Genomic DNA, 13,676 nt, shown 5'->3' with positions numbered 1-13,676 from the left:
GGGCAGAAAATATGCATTCAGATCACTTTTAACACACTAAGAAGGGAGCCACGTTCCTGTATATTGTTGGACAGGAGAATCCAGAAGTCAGCAATTTAAAATGTACAATATGTAATGTCTTCCTGTCTGTCTTCATCCGAAATTTCTCAAAGTCCATTTGTTTAGGTTAATTTATTTAGGCTTTATATCCACCTTTCTCCCATTGATTCATAACACAAGGGAGGTAACTAAAATAATTATAACATGCTAAAACTATACATTTTATTTTTAGGAGGTATTAAAACATTAAAAGAAACAAATACAGACTAATAAATGATACAAAACTACCCTATTTACCACCCAGATGCCCAAATGTTTTCCAGAAAAGCTCCATTTTACAGTCTAGCTGGAAGCTCAGAGGGAGAAAGCCCTCTGATCTCTGTCAGAAGGCTATTCCCTATATATGGGGTAGCCCCCTCCCCCGGGCCATTACAGAAAGCACCCCAGAAAAAGCACAGAGAGTAGATCATACTGGAAGGAACAAACACAGAGAAAGTGGCAGTCCTCCAAGGTTATTTCAAAGGCCATTTTATTTCTATATCGTAGACCAGAGCACCACTAAATAAATGATAGAGTTAGCAAACCATGACAACACTCAGTGACCACAGAGTGAATTAACATAGTGAGCAAAGGAGTATGAGTTGAAAATGAATCATAATCCTTTGCCCAGAAAAATCAACCACAGTGAAATGCCAACTTCCTGCAAGCTATATCAAAAAGCCTCTCCCTGATCATGATATATCAAGCATATATCAAGCCAAGCATATTTCAGTGCAACACGCATAGATAAAATATTTATGGCACAGTTTACCAACTTTGTTCTCTGTACCCATACATGTCTCCTCTTGCGATCTCTAGTGGTATTAGTCCATGAAACGTATGCTACTGTAAAGTGGTTTGTCATTTAAGATCGAAAAGGAAACTGTTTCCGCAGAAGGGCTAAAACATGAGTTGCCTCCTGCTTGCAAACATAGGATAGTAAATCTCGCATTTTCAGCCCTCCTCATGGAGAGATCCCTTCTGTTTTTTCCCACTGCCCTGTCACAGCTTTTTGCCCCCCACTAAGGCTGCAAAGGAAAGCAAAACCAACTTCTTCCCCCACTCTTTGGCTTGTCAATCACAGCAAGCCACCAATCACAGCACAGTGGTTATCTCATGTACTGAAACTTTCTCCCCTCCCCCAGCCTCCCATTTTTTTTAAATCACTTCTGTGTTACTATGTGGCAATGCTACAACACAGATGCATTTTTAATTTTAAAAAGTAACACTTCCATGTTGCTATGGAGAAACGCCAGGACAATACAGCGTTCTCCCCCCCCTTGGGGGATTCATGGGGTTGGGACTGTATGTCTGGGTGGATTTGTGAGACATTGGAAATGGTAACTGGAGCTTAAAGAGTGCTTGTGTGTGAACAGTAGGCTTTAAAACAAGCAGCATGCATGCCTGGATGATCAAGAGAAGGCTGCATGATCACCTGCCCACCCCCTTTCCCGTCATTCCCCAGCTCCAAAAAAACACAAATGGAACTGTGTTTTGCCTGGCTGATTTTTGAGAGGCTAAACATGGGAAACTGGAGCCAAGAGTCATCTTGTGCAAACGGTAGGCTTTAAAACAAGGAGCATGCATGCTTGGATGATTGGGAGAAGGCTGCTTGATCACCCATCCCCCCCCCCCTTCCCAGCTCATTCCCCACCTCAGGAAAATAGAAACAGGACTGTGTTTTGAATGCCTGATCCCAAAAAGAATGGACACTTTGCAGAAGATTTTATTTTACCTTTGACAAAGTAGCTTTGCAGTCATGCTGCAAAGTGGACAGTGCCATTTAAAAAAAAATACTTGGAGCAGGAAATGGAGAGGGGAGTTTTATACCTTTCATCCTATTCCATTACTCTATTTTCTACTTACTATTTCAATTACACTCCAGATTGGCCCTCTTATACTATTACCAAAAATCCAACAAAATAGTTCCATTCCAACCATGAATAGTTTTCTTCCAATCTTCTTTTTCTTTTTTTAAACAAAAACCATTTTAATAAGGAATGAGAGTGCATTTTTCTCTTCCCTCAGCCTAGTCATTTAAGGAGTCCACTGTGATACTTTTCATAATGTGTTTCTAATAAGAGTTCCATTAATCTTCAAAGCTGAAAAGTTTCAGGAACTCCATCAGGTAGAACAGTGTTCCCAAAATAACATGGGATAGTAGCAGCTAGGAAGTCCGGTCATATTCATTGAATGAATTCATAATCATTTGAATATACTGTAGGGTTCCCAGGTTCCCCCCCCACCCCCCACCCCGGCCACCAGCAGGAGTCAGGTATGTAGGTTTGCCAGTTCCAGATTGGGAAACCCTAGGACGTTTGGGTGTGGAACCTGAAAAGTCGAGTGACCTCAGTGGGATACAATGTCATAAATACACCCTCCAAAGCAGCCATTATTTCCAGGGAAACTGTAATTAGATTACCTGTAATTCCAGAAAATCTCCAGCCCTCCTGGAGGTTGGCATCCCTAGTACACTACAAATTGAGCATAAAACAGAATGTATTACAAAGAAAGTGCACAGATGAGCTCAGTTATGAAAACATCTTTTGCCTTGTGTGACATTTAAGTGAAAATGCAATGAGTGCCAATTTCATCTTCCGGTATAATTAATTATAGGGACCAAAGTAAGGTGTGCTAGAGAAAGCATCATTAAGCAGGCCTAGTCAGAAATCTATTCAATGGGGATAATTTGCAGAGTTCTTTGGTTTATACTGCAAGGAGGTTTTTACCCCCAACTCAATTCAATCTCTGCTATAGACTCTGTATTTAAAAACAAGATCTCTAATTGGAAGTAGTCTGTTATTTTAATGATAATCAGCTATTGGCCATGTCACACAAGGCATCCTCTTTCAAAACATTGTGGTGAGAAGGAGATTGACATTGTTGTGCCTCAGGCTGCATATTTTGAAAGATTCCAGGGCTTGAACTAGAATGTTTCCGCCATGGCAAGTCATGCCATCCCATAGTTGCAGGCATGGACCAATGTAAGGCCCTAAAGAGCAATTGATGATTGGCATGATGTGCTTTGCCTGGATGATAAATGCCTTCACCTGTTTCTCAAGTTCTTCTGACTCATTGCCTAAAACATCATGCCCACTTTTCAGCCCTGATGTTCCTTCATTATTTATAACAGTTTCTCTGCACTTTTTCCTTTTGACCTTCAATTGCCAACTCCAACCTGCTCCTACAATATTTAATCCCATGCTTTCAATAACCAAGGACATCAACTTGACAAACCTTTGACTTTAGCTGTTGTACTCAAAATATATTTTTGATTACTCATGTACCTTCTATCTATTATAATTATCAGTCTCAGTTGTAGAAACATAAGAAAAGGATCCATGTAACACCCTGTTTCCAACTGCGACAAGTAGGTGCTTCCTGAATGACTTCCTGAATGACTAACGGCAGGAGATGAAGGCAAAACCCCTCTCCCATGTATCCTCTGGTGTTCAGATATTATAGTAGCCATACAATACAACAGCAGCTATTTATAAATGTCCCCCTCATGAATTCTTGAAATCTTTTAAAAAGTTTCAATTATGTGCTCTGTTAAATACTATTTCTAGTAATCTACGCTGAGCCTATTGCCAATGAATTCCCTTGGATGACTCTGTGCTAGTATTATAAGAAAAGAAGAAAAGTCTCCCACTAGTCACTTTCTCTGTACTTTTGGTAATTTTATACCCCCTGCCATGTTCCTCTGCAGTTTTTTTTCTTCTTCTAAAATGAAATCCCTTCTGGGGAAGGTGCTCCAAATCCTTGATATTTTGGGTTACTTTACATTCTTGTTCAGGATCTACGATCAACTTAGAATGTGTTTTTTTGATTGCTAAGTTAATGTTTTTGGTGAACTGCTACTGATGACCCTGAGATCTTATTCCTGGATTGCTGCAGTCAAATCAGGACTGGTCAGCATATACATGAAATAAGGATTTTTCTTCTCCAGTGTGCATATGTTTGTTACATAAAATTTCACTTGCTATTTGGTTACACAATCAGAAGGGATTTTTCTGGAGTTCTACACAGCCAACTTTCACTATGGATTTCGCCCTGTCAAAAAACTTTGTTTCTTCAGAATGCCCAATTTCCCACACATGGCCCCTAGGTTGCTATGGCTGCTGAAAAAGGGAAGGCAAAGGCCCATCCTCTCTATGTGACATAGTTCTGATATGAATTAGACCCCATCTAAACTTAACAAAGGACCCAGGACCTGCTGCAGCTAACCTGAACTTCCATCTAAAATAATGTTAATATGTTTATATTCATAATGTTGGATCCAACCAGTTTTTCTATTGGTGAAATAGGAAAGAGATCATCCACTTCCATTACCATAAAGGTATGCTGGAAACCATGGTATCTGTGAGCAAAAATAACATATATAGTAAGGACTGAAGCAAGAAGGGAAAACAGGTGAAATTGTGTAAAAAACTGCCTAGAACCAACCCTCTGAGAAATCCATTTTGAAAATTTTGAAAATTTCCCATTTAACCTGTATCTGCCTAATAGGGATGTGCATTCAGAGACTTCTACTCTAAATATACTCTTCCAAGCTTCAAGTTCCAAGTCTTAGAACTGATGTTATTTTTCATTAATGAATGGAAGTACAAATCAAGAGCAGAAGACAGCACATTTAGGGAGGAAGTAGCCTTTCCATCCATATGTCACAGGAAGAATTACATTTTGGCCTTGCTCATGATTCTTCCATGGAATGTACCAGAATTAGTTTATTTTTAATGAACTATTTGCATCATGTCATGGAATATATAGTGTGAAGGTATATATGGACAAGTCCAAGTTCAAATCCCTGCTCAGCCGTGAAACTAGGCATGTGGCTCTGGATATGTCCTATTTCTTACTCTAACGTGACTCCCTAGGTTGTGAGAAAAATGCAATACATAAGACCAAAAACCTGTAAGCAGTAGTACTTTGTACACCGGAGACTGCCACTGCTGCTACTTCAAAACATAAATGGCATTTTATTTTGCAAATGCAGCCCTTCTGCACACCATTTTCTTCAGCTGATGTATTTTTCTTCTTTGTTTTTTTCCTCACCTTCAAGTACTGTGGGCCTTCGCTATCTATTATTTCCAGGAATCCTGCCAATGAAATCTCATTTCTATCAGACAACAAGCATCCCCCCCTTACAATTCTGATCAGAGGACTACTAAAGCAAATACAATGAGGCCCATTAAAAGGTGAGAGAGCTGAATACATAACCCTGTCAGATGCGAGGATCAAAATGGCTCATAATATAAAAGCTCTACAAACAGAGCATGAGTTCACCTGAGCTGCACTGCAATGGAGGAAAGCTGCAGGTTGAATGGGAAACTCCCGTGACTGATCTGAATCCTTCAGTGTCCTCTTTTGTGTTTATGTTCTGCATTTGTAATGTTCCTTTTGTTTTTTCTTCCCTAGGTTTTCAGGTAAGTGTACTTTTACTAAAGTGCACGCATTAGCAATGAACTTTGGTCACGTGAAAGATTCCTCTTGCTCCTTCATGTCCTTGTGACAGGCCATCAAAAGGCAGAATGGCAGGAACATGCATGGAGCTGAATGAAAGATGCTCTCATCCACGTGGATGGGTTTCACACAGTGGGCGGTTCAGACCATCAGACAATGGTCCTTCTCTTTTCAAGGCCAAGTAGCAGCAGTACTGGGAGCCTGTCAAAAACAGCAGTACAGATTACCGTGCTACCATGTCAGAAAAGGCTGCTGGTGATGTATATACAGACAGAGAGAAAGGGCGGGAGATGGAGACTTAAATGATAACTTCATTTGAAGGATGCATTCAAGTAGCTTTTCCTTCTGAGTCATAGTGAAGATGATGCTGATAAACTTCGGCATATTTTAAGACAGTCATATTTGACAAACCCTTTCACTGTTAATTTGGTGACAAGCAGATTTTTAAAATAACAATATCCACGAGGTTTAAATAAGCATTTGTGAAGCAAAGTAAGTTAAGCCATTGTCAGTTAAGATGCCAATAAAAAATTTCAACAAAAAATCACACACTTCAAAAGATGCTTTCATTATTCCCTATTTTATAATTGGACTTAAAAAATTGCAGACTTCTAGTTTATTGTTATTATTAGCAAAGAGTTACCTGTACCATTCATGTGCCTGAAATTGTCACATTCTGACTTTTTCAGAACATGGATTTAAAGTCAGTAATACATGCAATTTGCTAGTTATGTGTTTTGAAGTATTAAAGAAATGCTTCAAATTTACTATAGGAAGAAATATGACAGGAAGAAGAAGTTCTCATATAGTTATGCTAGAAATAGAAATACATTCATATGTCTTCCCAATTGTTAAGATGAAAGAAAATGGCATTTTACTGCATCTGAATAGTGTTGTTATTTTGGTTGGTGTTACATCATTTATATTTAGGTTGATTATTGGTAATTCAGTAATATGCATTGACTTTATACAGTAAGGGTATTTCATAGTTCTAATATGTAACACTATATTTGAATAAGAGAACTAGGACTACTACATAACTGCTATTGAAATTTTTGTATAGAGTCAAAGAAAGAGTCAGTTGCATGATGCAATCGATTATATTCTTTGATAAATCAGAATCCTTCTGTTATATTAATATTAAGGAAACAATGCAATCCTATTTTTTTAGTAAGCATTAAACACTTATATTTGTCTTCAATTTGAAATACACAGAAAACAATTTTTTGGTCTTTCCATATTGCAGTGGTCCCACATTTTCTAAAAGATGAAGCAATATGAGAGATTTCCATATGACATTGCTGCCAATCACTTTGCCCTTTTGCCCTTTCCACACCAGACCATCTCAATAAAACCTCAAGCAAAAATATTCATTTTTGAGTCGTTTTCTTAGTGATAATTCCAAACATATCCTTTCTTCTAGTCCTTTCATTTTAAATATATATCATATATATATACTAAAAAACAACAACAACCCAGGAAACTGCCTTAGATAAAAAGAACAGACCCCCCCCCCCCTTCCATAAAGCCAGAACCCAAAAGCAGAATCAGTTTGTGCCTCTGGTTATTAAACTAGCAGATCTACTGTACTTTAAGCCAGAACACTTGATTTTCTCATATAGTTGAAACACAAAGCTTCGGGTTTTTTTCATTCTGTTAACACATCCATTGACATCACTGCTACATTTTGTCTCCAAAATAGCCAAATCCTGTGCTTATTGAAATTTTCAGCCATATATATATATACAAACTTTGAAATCTCATAAGCCCTTCTTTTCCTCAAGACCCAGTAAATGGATAGGAGAGAAGGCCTGGATGAGGAGCCCTCCAATCTGCAAAACAATCCTGCTCTTGTAATTTGCAAAACAGGCACACAATGGGGTCTTTTAAGATACGGAGAGAAGTACATGGAAATAAACCCATTCAAGCAATTGACCAAACCTTCCCCCCCTCCCAAAATAAATAAAATACATATCATTAAGAAGTGTCCACACTACCACCTTGTGGAATCTTCTCGCAAAAACAGCACCTGCTAGAATTGATCCCCGCCCCCCCTCCCAAAAAAAGTTATTTCCACCCCTGTGTGAAAATTAGCACCGCACCGGGGCAAAGAAGGCTTGTCTGGCTATTCACTGGGGGGCGTCTACCTAGGCCAGCAGCAGACGCCACCCCCCTCCCCTCTCTCTCTCTCTGAAAGGACTGCACCACCCTGTCGAGCGAAGACGGTAATTAACAACTTAATGAAGGTAACCTCTTCCCAATGGACGCCGCCGGCGTTCAAAATCTCCTTCCAGCAAAATGCAAAGCAGGAAACCGCAACGGGCACCTCCCCCCTCCGCCCCCCCCCCCGGTAACCAGAATACCAGTTTGCAAACACTGAAGCGAAGAAGAAGAGAGACTCCAGTGCCTTTCAAGTGCGGCTGCCTGCTTAGAAGATACAAACAGCCGGAGGCGGCCAGTCACCTCGAGGATTTCCCGTTCGGAGCCTGGGTTAACTTGCAAAACGCCCATCAAACGGGGCCACTAACTGTTGCTGGCGGTCGCATTTCACTTTACCCTTGGGCTGTAACTGCAGCGGCGGCGGCGGCAGTTGTTAACACCTGACCAATGGCTCGGGAGGATGAAACGGGGGGACTGGAAAGCGAACTTCGCCTGGAGGGGGGCGGGAGGATCGGTTGCCGACGGAGGCTGAAGGAAGCCTAAAGAACGTGCAGAAATGCGTCCAAACTAACGAGGGGTCCACGGAGCTGGGAAGCGATTCACCTGCCTGCCTGCCTGCCTGCCTGGCTGGACCTGGGCTGTGAGACTGACGCCTGTCTGCAGCAGGGACTTCCCGGGGTCTGCAATGGGGAGACCGGGAGCGTCCGCACCCGCTGGGGTCTTCCTTTCCTGCAGTCTCGGGGATCAGCGAGGTCCACGGGCTGAGCGGGGCGGGGGAGGGGGGAGGCAGGGGGACGCTTTCGCCCAAAGGTAGGGGGAGGAAGTTAGCAGCCGATCTCCACGACCCCCTTCATGGGTGGCTGCAGAAGGGACAGATCGTCATTCACGGCGCCCTGCAGAGTGGAAGGGGGGGGGGGTTAATAAGGAAACGAAGGCAGCTGCAGTGCAGAGAAGGAGGGGGCAGAAATAAAAGAGCGCAGGCGGTCCCAGGATGCTGGGCATTGAGGCAAGGCGGGGGGGAGGGAAGGATACTCGAGAAACAGGTCTGGGTTTCTTAACTTCCCATTGAAAAGTCAAGAGTTGCCCGCCGTCTCAGGCAGCGGAGGGAGGCGGCAGCTTTCCTGTCCAGGGAGAGAGATTTCTTGAAGAAACCACTTCACCCCCTTCCCCGTACGCATACCCAGAGGATCCCGCAATCCTGCCTCCCCTCCCCCGCCGTCCTGCCTCCTCCTTTGCAGGGAAGGCTATTGGTTCCCCCTCCCCCTCTTTATTCCCCTCCCCACCACCACACCACGCACCGAGGGAACAAACAGTCAAGGAGGAGGGGGCGGGTGAAGAGCACCCACCCGAATGCCAGCCTGAACATCAATCACGTGCATTATCCCATGCATCAAACGGGGGGGGGGGGGGTCAGCTTCCACCAACCGAGAAAGGAAAAGGACTCGTCTCAACAAGCCTGCAGACGAGGTCCACCTCTGGACCTCCCAAACCACCCCTTGCTAAGTGGGGGAGGCAAGGGGGGGGGACGACGGGAAGACCACAGCACGACGCGCCCGTGTTTGCGAAGCTCCTAGGACCCCCCCCCCTCGTCCTTCCTCCCACCAGCAGCAGCAAAGTGCGCGAAGGTGCTTCCGTGCCCAATCCCCCGATCTCCTTGCCCTGGCTTTCAACTGGACTGCAGCGATTTTCCTCCTCTCCGCCACGCTCTCGGGTGGATTTGTCTGTGAAGCCAGAGCTACTTTGTAAACATCTCACACCGAGCCCCGGAGCCTTCCGAAAGAGCCGACTGCAGCAAAGCCCCCCCCCCGCTCCCCCCTCAGTTCAGAAGAGTGGTCCGGGAATGAGGCGCGCTGGGGGGGGGGGGCGGGGGGCAGATGCATAAATGACATGGAGACCATCTGTGGTGGTGGGAGGGAGAAAGAGAAAGAGGCACATCGCTCTCCCTCCCGCCCCCCCCCCTTTGTAAAAGGGTGGCAAAGCAAAAAAAAAAGAAAGAAGGAGAAGGGGGGGGGGAAGCGCAGAGATGACTGCAGCAAACCCGCTTCTCTCTCGAGTACCAGCGGCAAAGGAAGGGGAGAAAAACGGACGTCTGTCTGTACCTACCTTTGCCGAGGGAGGATAAATGCCGCTGCTCGGCGGTCCTTTTCCAGCCGGTTTCTCCCGGGCGACTCGTAGCAGAATATCACAGAGCCCGGTTTACCGGAGTCCAGCCCCCCGCCTTTTCCTTTTTCTTTCGGTGAAATCCAACACGATTTTTCCCGTCCAAAGGAATGCAAGAGCCCTCCAGAGAAGGAGGGACAGCGAACAAACAAGGAGCAAAAACCCGGCAGCGACGCTAGGTCGGAAAGAACGCGGCGCTTTCGCGTGGAAATGACCTACATTCGAGAGGGAAATTCATGACAATCAGCGCAAGAAGGAGCGTTGGATCTGTGAGTAAGAGCTCTGATTGCCTATGCGGGGAGACAGCGACAGGGAGAGGAGACTGATCGGCAAGGAAAAAAGCGAGATTGAAGAGGGAGAGGGGTCCAGGCTGTACCAGGCTCTCTCCTTCTGCTATTGGACCAAACTGAATGAAATTTACAAAGCCAGCAGCCAATAGATCTCTGCAGTCGGCCCCATCACTACAGAAACCATATCTACATCTACAACCTAATGCAAAGAGCATCTAATCCTGGTGCAAACCTGCTGTAACAGAATTATCAAGGGTGTCTGAATGGATGAACAGGTGGGCATTTAGCACATGTAGATTTTTTCTTTTTTCTTTTTTTTTAGTCCCTTCCTTCTTTCTATTCTAGCATCATCCTCAACACACTGTGTTAACTCCTTAATACCAGGTCTCCTAAAATGGTGTTTCCAGTACCAGCAAAGCATATTTGCATGAGACTAACAACCTTCCCCAAATAACAACAAAATTATTGGACCCAGTGGCATGATTACAGAATATACTGCTGGCATGCCCACAGGCATAGGCTTCAGAATAGATCCCTTGAATGTGAAGGATTACAAAATTATCACAGACATGCACAAACACACACCACTGGACTCCGTTTACCAACAAACGCCATCTAACCCCCTTAAAACTGGCAGCCACCAAGGGCAACAAGTATCAATCATAGCTAATTAGTTACTCTGGTTTGTAATGCTGGAAGCCCTGAAACCATTATCAGCTCTTGAAATTTCCTTCAGGCATATATTCACCAACAGGAATGTCCACAGAGTGGCAAGAGAATGACTGTGCACCATGTGAGTTTGCAATGGCATGTGAACTGCGTGTGGTATTTGTGCCTAGCATGATTGCTAACCATGACATCACAGCAACCCACATGGGAACTTTTTATGCTCTCTCTTGTTGATGTGGAAGCAATGTAGGAGCAGCCATGCTACTAAGTACACACTACTAAGTACACACTACTCTGGTTTCTCTTCAGATTGCATAAATCTTCGCCTTTTACTAAAGATTCCCACTGCAGTATGCAACGTGATGATGATACATTTTTTTTATTTTTTAGCCCACCCTTCCAAATGCTCAGGGCGGGTACCATCAATAAAATCAACCAGCCCTTCTAAAATACCCTGACAGGGGAGTCCTCTAGAAGGGAGTTGGATCTTCTAATTTCTCCTCCTCCTCCTAGTGGTGAGGCCAACTGTTTGGTGAGTGTTATTGTAGGCTATGACCATAAGCCTGGTGGAACAGTTCCATCTTACATGTATTTTCAGAACATAACTAACTACCTAGCCTTTTCTGTATGACTATGGTCTTCATTCCAACCCAAGCCCAGATCCAAACTTAAAATGTTTATACATGAGGAAGTAGCCTTCATTCTTCTACTTCTCACTTCATATCTAGGGAGCTATTAGCTTATCTATGTCCATCTTAGAGGCTCCCACTAACGCAACCAAGTGTTATGTATGATGAAACCCCTCATCGATGGACTGTCATGCAGTGCCCAACAACCTGTGGCCTTCTCTAGCAGTCGAGGCTTATGCCAAAGCCAGACTCCCAAGTTCTCTAGTCAGCCATGACTCAGGCCTGGCCACACTCCATTTTCAGCTTGACCAACCAGCAGCAACCCTTGTGTTCTGCATTAATTCCTCCCCTGCTTCATTGTATTGCTAATCCAGTGGCCAGCACAGTCTGATGCACCTTAGGCCTCTTGCTCTACCTCTTTGTCTTCATATCTGTTGCTCAACATAAGCCACTCTGCCAGGAGGGAATTTCCCTCCACGGAACTAGCTAATCTCTTGAGAACCCTGGAACTGTCCCATTGTACTACGATGGTTTCCTTTCTTTGGAGCCATCAAATCCCACCCACACCCACCTCCTAAACCATTGTCTCATCCCCGAGACAGCCCATCCTGTGTACATCCAATCTCTAGCACACACCACCCTCCAACTGGGTATAAAAGCCCTGTTATGGCAAGTCACTTTGCCAACTCTGGAACCTTGGATCCAGAGAGCATGACATACTGCTGAACTCTGCCATCTCTGTCTCCGCCTCTTCAGGAACTGGTAACTATTCTTCCATTGACCGTCTACCCCGAACTCTTTTCCTTTCAATCCTTTATTTCCCCATCTGTTGGACTGATAATGTGCTTGTTATATGTTTGTCTACGTCTATTTATTTTACTTTCTATTGAATAAAGACTGATCCTTATATATCTGTTGTCTGCCTCAAGTTCATTGGATACAATGACCTGGTATATATAGGCTTTTTGATCTTTTAAAGTTACCTGACCTCTTGTAAGCCATTTCCCCAAACTTGGCATGTATCTCCTGACACGACCAATTCAGGTAACACAAGGGACCTTGGACTAAGTGGTGAGGCACAACCACACACTGGATCGAGGCACTGGAGGAAAGGACATGTTTGGGATTATCACTAAGGAAAGAGAGAAAGAAAGCTAATTTGTTCAAAGACCTGGTAATATTTCTAAAGGAGAAGGAGAAGAGAATCACTGTTTCATAAGGGGCAGCCATATTCTGCTTGGCTTTGACAGGCAATGTAAAAAAAAAAAGAAGGTCCTGTTAGACAAAGAGTTGAGCAGGAACTGGAATGGATGTGTTTCCATATATATATATATATATATATATATATAAATGGATCCTCTGTTTGTGATCTTAAGTAATGTTTGTAGTTAAAGGCGCAAACTAATTATTGGGAGTCTTTGATCAATGCACTGCCAAACACAGGGCAAGCTGAGTCTTCTCGCTGGGATAATTGTTCTCCTCCTGTAAGTGTGATTTAATTAGCTGCAACCTTACTTTTCTTCTTCTGACATTCTGCCTTCTTGGCCAAAGATCTATTTGTTTGTTAGATTTGGAAAATAAATAGAGGGAAGCTAGCCAAGCACTAAAGTGGGTGTGGGACCATGAACCAATTGAAAGCAGCTTTGTAACACTGTGATCCCCATACCTGGATCTCTCTGCTATATCTCTTTGTACTTGCTGAGGACATGAGTCTGATCTGTAGCCTGTGTTCCTTTGTTTATCCAGATACACCCATCTTATTACACTGGGTTGGGTTTCTATTTCACTACAATGCTCCCAAGAACATCTGTGTTGAGTAAGCCCAGCATGAAACCCAAAATCACGCTCATGAGAACCTAAACTGTTCTCTCAGGTCAGTTCAGTTAAGCAGCAGTAGGAAGTTGTTGGGTTTTGGTACAGTTTATATAATCTGACCTGAAGAGGGCATAAGAGTCCCAAGCACTTTCATGATAGTTCAGGTTGTGTGACCTCATAAAACCTTACTTGCAAGGATGCCAAAACTATATGAGTAATGTGTAAAAGCACCTGCCCAGAGCAGAACCAAGGTGTGGTTTATCAGGGTAGGAGGGCCTAAATCAGCATGTGAGGCTTGTGCATCATTCGGTGCACCTTACCTTCCTTCCATAATTCTATCCCTACCAGTGTTAATTCCAATACACCACTTCTCATATTGTCATAATATAAATTTACACACATGGTTCTCATT

At 43.6% G+C, this 13,676-nt stretch overlaps 1 protein-coding gene across 5 annotated transcripts in view; it reads right to left on the bottom strand.

Moving 5' to 3' along the window:
• Positions 1–13,676, bottom strand: part of NLGN4X (neuroligin 4 X-linked) — a 242,268-nt gene that overhangs the window by 208,978 nt on the left and 19,614 nt on the right. The window contains exon 1 of one of the 5 annotated variants that reach the window (XM_077343307.1): positions 9,805–10,478. The exons of 1 other annotated variant lie outside the window; for it this stretch is intronic. The gene's annotated coding sequence lies outside the window, so the exon portion shown is untranslated. Of the gene's footprint in view, positions 1–7,643; positions 7,663–9,804; positions 10,479–13,676 lie in introns of those variants that run through there. 3 more of the 5 variants (XM_077343301.1, XM_077343306.1, XM_077343304.1) reach the window with 3 other exon arrangements.

This window comes from Paroedura picta, chromosome 6, assembly GCF_049243985.1.
Source record: "Paroedura picta isolate Pp20150507F chromosome 6, Ppicta_v3.0, whole genome shotgun sequence".
Taxonomy (NCBI): Eukaryota; Metazoa; Chordata; class Lepidosauria; order Squamata; family Gekkonidae; genus Paroedura; species Paroedura picta.
The sequence above is the reverse complement of the archived record's forward strand: the minus strand, read 5'-3'. Positions and strand labels throughout refer to the sequence as shown.